At 34.8% G+C, this 7,887-nt stretch overlaps 1 protein-coding gene across 2 annotated transcripts in view; it reads right to left on the reverse strand.

Moving 5' to 3' along the window:
- Positions 1 to 7,887, reverse strand: part of LOC113226110 (long-chain-fatty-acid--CoA ligase 4) — an 85,426-nt gene that overhangs the window by 62,216 nt on the left and 15,323 nt on the right. The window contains exon 1 of one of the 2 annotated variants that reach the window (XM_026458637.1): positions 2,126 to 2,287. The exons of the other annotated variant lie outside the window; for it this stretch is intronic. The gene's annotated coding sequence lies outside the window, so the exon portion shown is untranslated. Of the gene's footprint in view, positions 1 to 2,125; positions 2,288 to 7,887 lie in introns of those variants that run through there. 2 annotated transcript variants of the gene reach the window in all.

Here is a 7,887-nt window from a genome sequence, read left to right on the forward strand (position 1 = left end):
TATATTAATATAATATAATAAGTTATAATAGTAACAGACAATTAATATAGTATATTAATTGTTTATTATTTTTGTTTTTTTTTTATGTAACTTTATGCAACTGTGTTCTTTATTTTCTGCTGTAACCTCATTTTCGCTTGCTAAGCACTTTATATTGTTTCATGTTGGTAGAAATTCGTAAATGGCATTGGATTACTCATATTTAAACATAGGTACTATAGATGTATTATTTGTCCGTGAATTTTCCTAAAATGTATAAATAAATTAATTACAGTTCTCTTAAGACGTAAATTACGAAACACACAACGGTTAGTGACAGAGCGCGTGAATGTACGACAAATGTCAACGAAATAGGAGTATAATTTTATTTTTAAAATGGCATGATACACACACATTATTTTGTCAACTCAATTTACTTTGCTACAAAGGGTGAACACCTGCAGTTTTTTTAGTCATTAATATTACTGTTGTGTAACTAATATCTAATGTAAATTGCGGTAACATAATCTAAATAAAATCACTTCATTAGTACATAATGTACTTCCTTCAGCGGGTACGGGTCATGTTTAAAGAGAGGGTTCAATTAGGTCACAGATCACCACCCCAGCCCGATACGGGTTGGGGTGGTGGTCTTGTACTAACCCAACCCGAACTTGGGGCCTTGATGTCATCATTAAAGGATTCTTATTTACTTTTAAATATGAATTAAAATGTATCGTATATTACATGTATGTCTTTTTTAAATTTTTATGATACCAAGTGACGGGACGAACGGTTGTGTGCCTGATGGTAAGCGACACGCCTGTCCATAGTAGTTGCAATGCCAATCAGAGCTTTAAATTGCAATCGCTGAGAGACGTTGCCACTGAGCCCGTCACCCTGAGACAAGTCTCTTGTGAAGACAGTTTCACCAGCACTCTTAAAACGCAGTTATGTTCACAATACAGGTTGGCGGTAGAAATAAGCAATGTGGCAGTACTTCCGTGGACGAACTCTGTCACAAGAATCTCTACTGCTAAATGTAATACATATACACTTTTACAAGTATCCTTATACACCAGACTGGTTCAAAATATTAAGGAAATGATATAATTGTGAGATTGAATAACACCGGTGCGATGTGGGCAACAAGCAGCTATTGACCTGGTGTCTAGTGACATAACTGTGTTAGCGTCGCCGCTGTGCCCGCGCACCGACCAGTCGCGTGTTCACTGCCGCGAATCTCATTCGATAATTCAAGTGGTAGTTTACCTTTAGATCGATAAGAGTGACAGCCAATGACCAGTATCTTATAAACCTTAAGGCACTAGTTCGATTTTCCAAATGGTTACGTCGTAAAGTATTATATACAAAAAAAAATATTTCGAAGAAATATTAAGTGTGTCCACGTGTAGGGCAATAGCATTCATACTTCGAAGATATCTGTCCAGGAATGGGCTATGCCCATGTTGATTATGATGACAATGTAAAAATATCTTACATCCGTGATGTTCTTTTATTCGCCGGTGATCATGATGGCAGTAATTTTCAGGCAAGTTTTTTGTACTCAATTTTGGTGACAATTTTTTATTATTTAATTACTCTACTAATCGTGAAATATTAAAGAATATTTCAGGTTACCACCCTCAAATATTAAATAATACTTCATGATGATATTCTATAAATATTGAAATAAAAAGAAATTGTCACCAAAATGGAGTACAAAACACTTACCTGAAAATTACCCGTGGGAGTATAATTACTTGAGTACTATGGAATACTAACAGAGATCATACTTTATTTACAGTAAGTAGTAACTAAATGTCACTAGTGTAAAATAACAAAATGTGAATAAAAAAATTTTACTCATTTGTTGTTAGTGGGTAAACCCGCATCAGATACAATAAAAATAAAAGACCTCGTGAGTCGAGAGGGATCAAAGTCCAACACTAGGTACTCGGTCCATAAATAAAAAAAAATTAAATTGTTGACAAGTGGCAATACTAAGTGAAAGTATACTCCCATCATTCGATGTTTTATTTGTAGAACACAATTTTAGAATAAATAACAAAATTATACACGTAACTGGACGGGAAAGTCAAAGCACGTGTTCGAATGATGGACGATACAAAAAATATTAGCTTACCGTAATTTGAGCTAATGAAAAAATATTTTAAATTATATCACTTTTAGTGTAAATAATCACAGCCACTTTACGTAGGAAACTTTTAGAACAAACTTAGGCGTTACAAATTGTGTTTTAAACGCACGCGTGTGTTGTGGGCGGCTCACGTTCGGAAACTGGCCGAGCGGAGTCGCTGCCGCGACAAGTAGGTCGCTATACGCGACTGACAAACTTGAACTGCGTTGAATGAAGAACGTTTCAAAATGTGGGTAATTTAATTACGTCACTTTTACTAAAGTACTTAGAGAGTTTCCTTTTATAGACTCGTGGAAGGAAATAATTATATTAAACACATGAAACCTACTTTGTAAATTCCTATGAACGTCCAATGACAATAAACTGCAAAAACAATGTTGAAATATGTGGATAATATAGTGGCGTCACTTTTATTCAAAGAATTTATAATTTTTCCTTTTACTTTGCACAAATAATTAATTATATTTAACATAACGTAGCCAGCCTGCTTTATAAATTCAGCTGAATATCGACGGTAATAAATAAAAAAAATCTATTGTAATTAAATTAGGCAGATATAGATGTAGAGACTCATATTTATTACTGCTATAGCCATCGCCTTTAAAAAAAAACTAGTTTCTTCTCGAAGTGGCAGAACCTTATGCATTTGAGTATAGCCCTCGGACTTTAGCCACGTCATGTTGGGACCAAACTGTCTGTGCCAGCTGTGAGAGTGCTATTATTTATTATGTTTAGCGCCCAAAATTCTCCTCTATGGCCACCAAGACCCAAAACTTTACATGTCAATCAATCTATAATACCTAAGACGTAAGTTCACGCTGATAAAAAAAAAGATATTTCCAATTAAACAAAAAAATAAAATTTTTACTCGTTAGTATAAGTATTTGTGGTATGAAAGATGATGTAGTGACAGGGATAGAGAGAGGTTTGGTCATGTAGAAAGAATAAATGTTGGTAGATTGACGGCACAAATGTATAGAGCGAATGTGGATGGAAGCGTAGGAAGAGGTAGACCTCGGCGAACATATCTCAATCAGATTGAGGATGTCCTTAAAAAAGGCCGGGTTAAAAGTACCAAGAATAAACGGGCATGCATGAAGAGATTAAGAGATTGATGGGAGTGGAGGAGGCGAAGGAGGTTTGTCAGGAGCGTAGCAAGTGGAGGTCCATAGGTTCTGCCTACCCCGGTGGGAGACAGGCGTGATGATATGTACGTATGTAAGTATAGTATTATATACGTGGATTAAAGGACACAGCGGCTGACGTGGCAATGACGCAGCAGATATACTGGCCAGAAAAGGGTCGGAGACGGACGCTGTAGGACCAGAACCCATAGTGTCCCACCCATAAAAATAGTCAAGAACTATACACAAAGGCACAACATTTTCTCATAATAACATATGGACAACGCATACGGTTTGTAGACAGGCTAAGGACGCACTCCCAACGCTCACCGCCAGTCTATCTCGAAAATTAAACTTAAAAAGCGAGAGCTTCGCTCTCTAATTGCCGCCCTAACGGGCCATGGTCCTTATAATAAACACTTTTTCAATTTAGGTATCACAGACAGCCCTCTACGCAGAGCGAGCTAGGAGGGGGAGGAAACGGCTGCGCACATCCAATTACAGTGTTCCAAGGTGGCTAACTACAGGGCAAAGTACTTTGAAGTGCTGAGGTTGCTCCCCGAAGTCTTCAGCAAACCGAGGAGGTTGCTGTATCTATTTTCATTAATAGATTAAAGAGAGGAGTTTCTTTTATCCGGATACCGAAAAAATATTTCTATTGCATTTTCTACTACATTTTTTACATGGCACCATTAGAATTATTTTAAAATCCTAGTTCGATTTCCTAGGTCCGTGGTTTTGTCCTACGATGCAGTAAAACCATTTCCGAAAAATCCGGAATTCGAAACAGTAATTCATTAATATTTGGTGGTTTTAACAACTTTATGTCGCTCCTTGTAGCTATATCTATACATGTATCTATAATATGTGGAACACCTTTTTCCGACCTAAGATAAGTGTTCGCTTTAAGAGCCTCCTATCCGTTTCCAAGAAAGTTGTTCTTCTGAAAAGAGCTGATGAAAATTTATACTCAAATAATTTAAGAAATTGTGTCGCAGCCGCAATGAAGACTGATACTAATTCAAAAATATACTCTGGTAGCAGTCATGAAGTTGCGTCAATTTTCAAGGAAAAGGTCGATGCTATATTGGTAGGAAAGATGATGACGCATTGCGGTATCAATACGTAACGGGATATTATTGTTTTTCTCCTAACTTGAAATGGATGCCTCTGAGGAAATTATAAAAAATAATCAGTACAGAGTACTAAAAAAATCCCCTAGTTTGCCACCCTTAGATGTCAAATTTATACGGGATCACTACTGAGGTACCCTCTTCCAAAAAAAAAAAAGAATCATCAAAATTGGTTTACAAATTATCGCGTAATATAATAAAAAAAGCAGTCGAATTGAGATCCTTGTCTTTTTTTTTAAGTCCGTTAAAAACAAAGTGACTAAAACTCAGGGTGTGTTGTGATAAGAACCTATTTCGTATTTTTCTATCTATATGAATTTTTGGAAAATTCGACATGTATTTACAATTACAGCTTACATATTATGAAATATAATTTAATTATACCTAACGGCTGTAACACAACGCTTTTATATTTTGATTATACCTTTTTAACTATACTGAGTATATGTATTGTCTATCCATTCTAAATAAATAAATAAAAATAAAAATACAGCTCAAACTATAAATTTAACTGCCTCTGTGGTCGAACGCTTACCATGCCGGACTGCCACGCAGAGGTCCCAGGTTCGATTCCCGGGTCGGGAGAAATATTTGTATGGCCTACATTTATTTCTCTCGTGAGTTTGGGTGTAATTTGTGGTTGTCAAGGTGTGTGTCCATGGCACCCGCGATACAGGGTTTCCCTAGTACGGAGCTATGATGAGTGTGTGCGTTATTATTATTATTATTATAACTATGTAATTGGAGTGGTTAAGTCCTGATTACACCAGAAACTAGATTTATAACACTTGTGCATACCTTTAAATATATTCTAGGAAATATACCTAAATACCGCAATGAGACCATCAAGCAGAACCTTATGGTATAGTAATAACGGCGTAGCATATTTTTAACGACAACAAAACAGGATTACTCGCAACATGTGACACAATAATTGTAAAACGTTTGTTTTAATGACTAGCATACGTCGTAAGAATGACCACGCTCATGGTAAAAAAATAAAGTTGAACGTTAAAAATGAAAAATATGAATTCTAAATATAGGCAGTTATAGGGAGACATTTATATGTTTAATGAAAGAAATGTATTAATGCGTTGTCGAAGATTTCAACAACAAATGCAACGATTGTAGTGTCCATACAGATTAACGCCAAATTATATTGAGTCGCTCACTATACTCCTTAGACTATGGAAACTAAAGGACATGTTATGTTGACATATATAAATCAGACGTTTATAACGTATAAATCAGACGTTATAACGTCGAAATGCATCATATACATATATGTATATGATGCATTTCGACGTCGAAAACATAAACATGTTATTGTCTTTGTTTAACTAATGCTGTCTTAAGCCAAAAGAGTGTTTTTTCTGAGTGTTAGATCTTTGTATTAATAATTATAACAAACTAGTGGAGTAATTTCACAAAAAATAATTGAATATCAATTCAATAAAAATTTAATGAACACAGTGAATAGCGACATCTCTCGGCAGGACTGGTAGCTGTAAAGGTACTAACTGGGTGATAAATCTGTAATAGATTTCTCATAGATGGCGCTACGACTAAAAAGTCATTGAAAGACCAAGTACAAAGACACGACGCAAGCACATAGAAAAATTCGTGAGGTCCGTTGGTTCGTTCCGTGGCTTAGTTGGTATAGCGTCTGGCACGGTATGCAAGAAGACGTCGGTTCGAATCCGACCGGATCGAAGGAATTTTTTCTGAGTGTTTTTTCTGAGTGTTAGATCTTTGTATTAATAATTATAACATATTTATGTAGTTTATTCATAAATCTTGCCAAATTTTGCTTTGGTTACTTCAGATTGCCCGTTTTTTTGTATATTTTGATGATTGTTGTTAACGATTATTTTGAGATAGTGTTGTTCTTAGAAGCGTACATATTATCGATATTCTTTTACTAAAATAATTCACTACGAGATTATTATTATTTTTTTTACTATTTCAAGTTTACCTACAAATCAAAAAAGAAAATAGAATGGTTGGAAATCATACATTGAATCAAAGACCGTCTTCATTTATTCGCTTCATTAAGAGTCAAATTTTAACATAACTTTGAATGTAACTACTAGATTACATAGTAATGCAATTCCATCATTCCGTTTATTGGTAAATAATTTTATATTGAATTTAGATACACGACTCATTTACTAGGCATTCTCAGTTCCTGAAAACAAAATTTCCGTTTCCGATTTTTTTCCACTGACAACTCTAACTACTATAAATTCTTATTTTATAAAGCCAGCTATACAAAGACCACGTTGGTCGAACGTTGCCGGGTGAACGAATCAACGTATAGACAGCCTATTTGCCTTGCTTTGCCATCGTTCGGTGTTACTCGCCTAGCTGACCGAGTGAAGGCGAGCGCTAACGTGTATAGAGCTCGTTTGACGTGGCTTGTCACAACTCGCAGTCGCTCGTGACTACTTGTCTCATTTCGGAGAAGTGTCGATTTTTCTGCACAAATCGAAGGTGCTCGACTAATAGTGTGACCACTTTTTTTGAATTGACATTGTATAATTAGACATTTGCATGCTATTTAATATACGCGAAACATGTTTATACAAACACTGTCTCTTGTTACATCTCCTATTATACCATGTTTTAAACAAATTAACGTATGATAATAATATTATTATTGATAATATTACTACTTTAATTTATTTCCAAAATTAAATGGAAGTATTGAAGATTCACTTAAATCAGTCACTGATATTAATTCTATACCAACGCATAAATACAAAAAAGCTTACACTATTCGGAATATGTTTAAAAATTTCTATGAAAATATGAATCTTGAGGTTGGAAATAACGCACACAATAACGCACACACTCAACATAGTATAAATGTATAGGATTTATATTCCAAAGTTTTCTTTTTTTTATATATTCTCAAATTACAAATATTATTTTTTCTGTGCAAATTCACTTTTCGTAATATTTGAGTATTTGTAAATGCAAAACAATAAATTCAAAATTTCATGTGACACCCCCGGATATTCTCATAATAACCTAAAATATTCCCAAATGGAATATTGATCTACTTTAATTAAATAGTTGCATGTCGATAATGACTTATCGATAGATTATGGTACGACACTAAAGAAATCCGCCATTTGGTCGTTCAATTTTTGTTTAGGTATGCACGTTCATTCCGTAGTTAGGGCAGCTCCTTTCTTTTAATATTTTTCCATCCTCCAAGCTTATACTCCGTCCAATAATTTATTTAACTTTTGACAACTCGAATTCTAATCAATTAGTGATGTCCTAATGCGTTTCCGTTTGCGTCCTATTTTTTTTTATAATAATCGTTTTTGTTTATGAAGAAATTTAAATCGTGAATGTGAGCGGGGTTCAAAAAAGAAGATATTGTCTGATGGGGATCGTGATGTTGCGTTTGTGTACTCAAAAATTAATATCGAATGTTAATGAGGATTCAAGTGATGATTCTCGTTCATATGGAGAAGAA

The sequence above is a fragment of the Hyposmocoma kahamanoa genome, unplaced genomic scaffold (genome assembly GCF_003589595.1).
Source record: "Hyposmocoma kahamanoa isolate Upper Pololo Valley unplaced genomic scaffold, ASM358959v1 182, whole genome shotgun sequence".
Lineage (NCBI taxonomy): Eukaryota > Metazoa > Arthropoda > Insecta > Lepidoptera > Cosmopterigidae > Hyposmocoma > Hyposmocoma kahamanoa.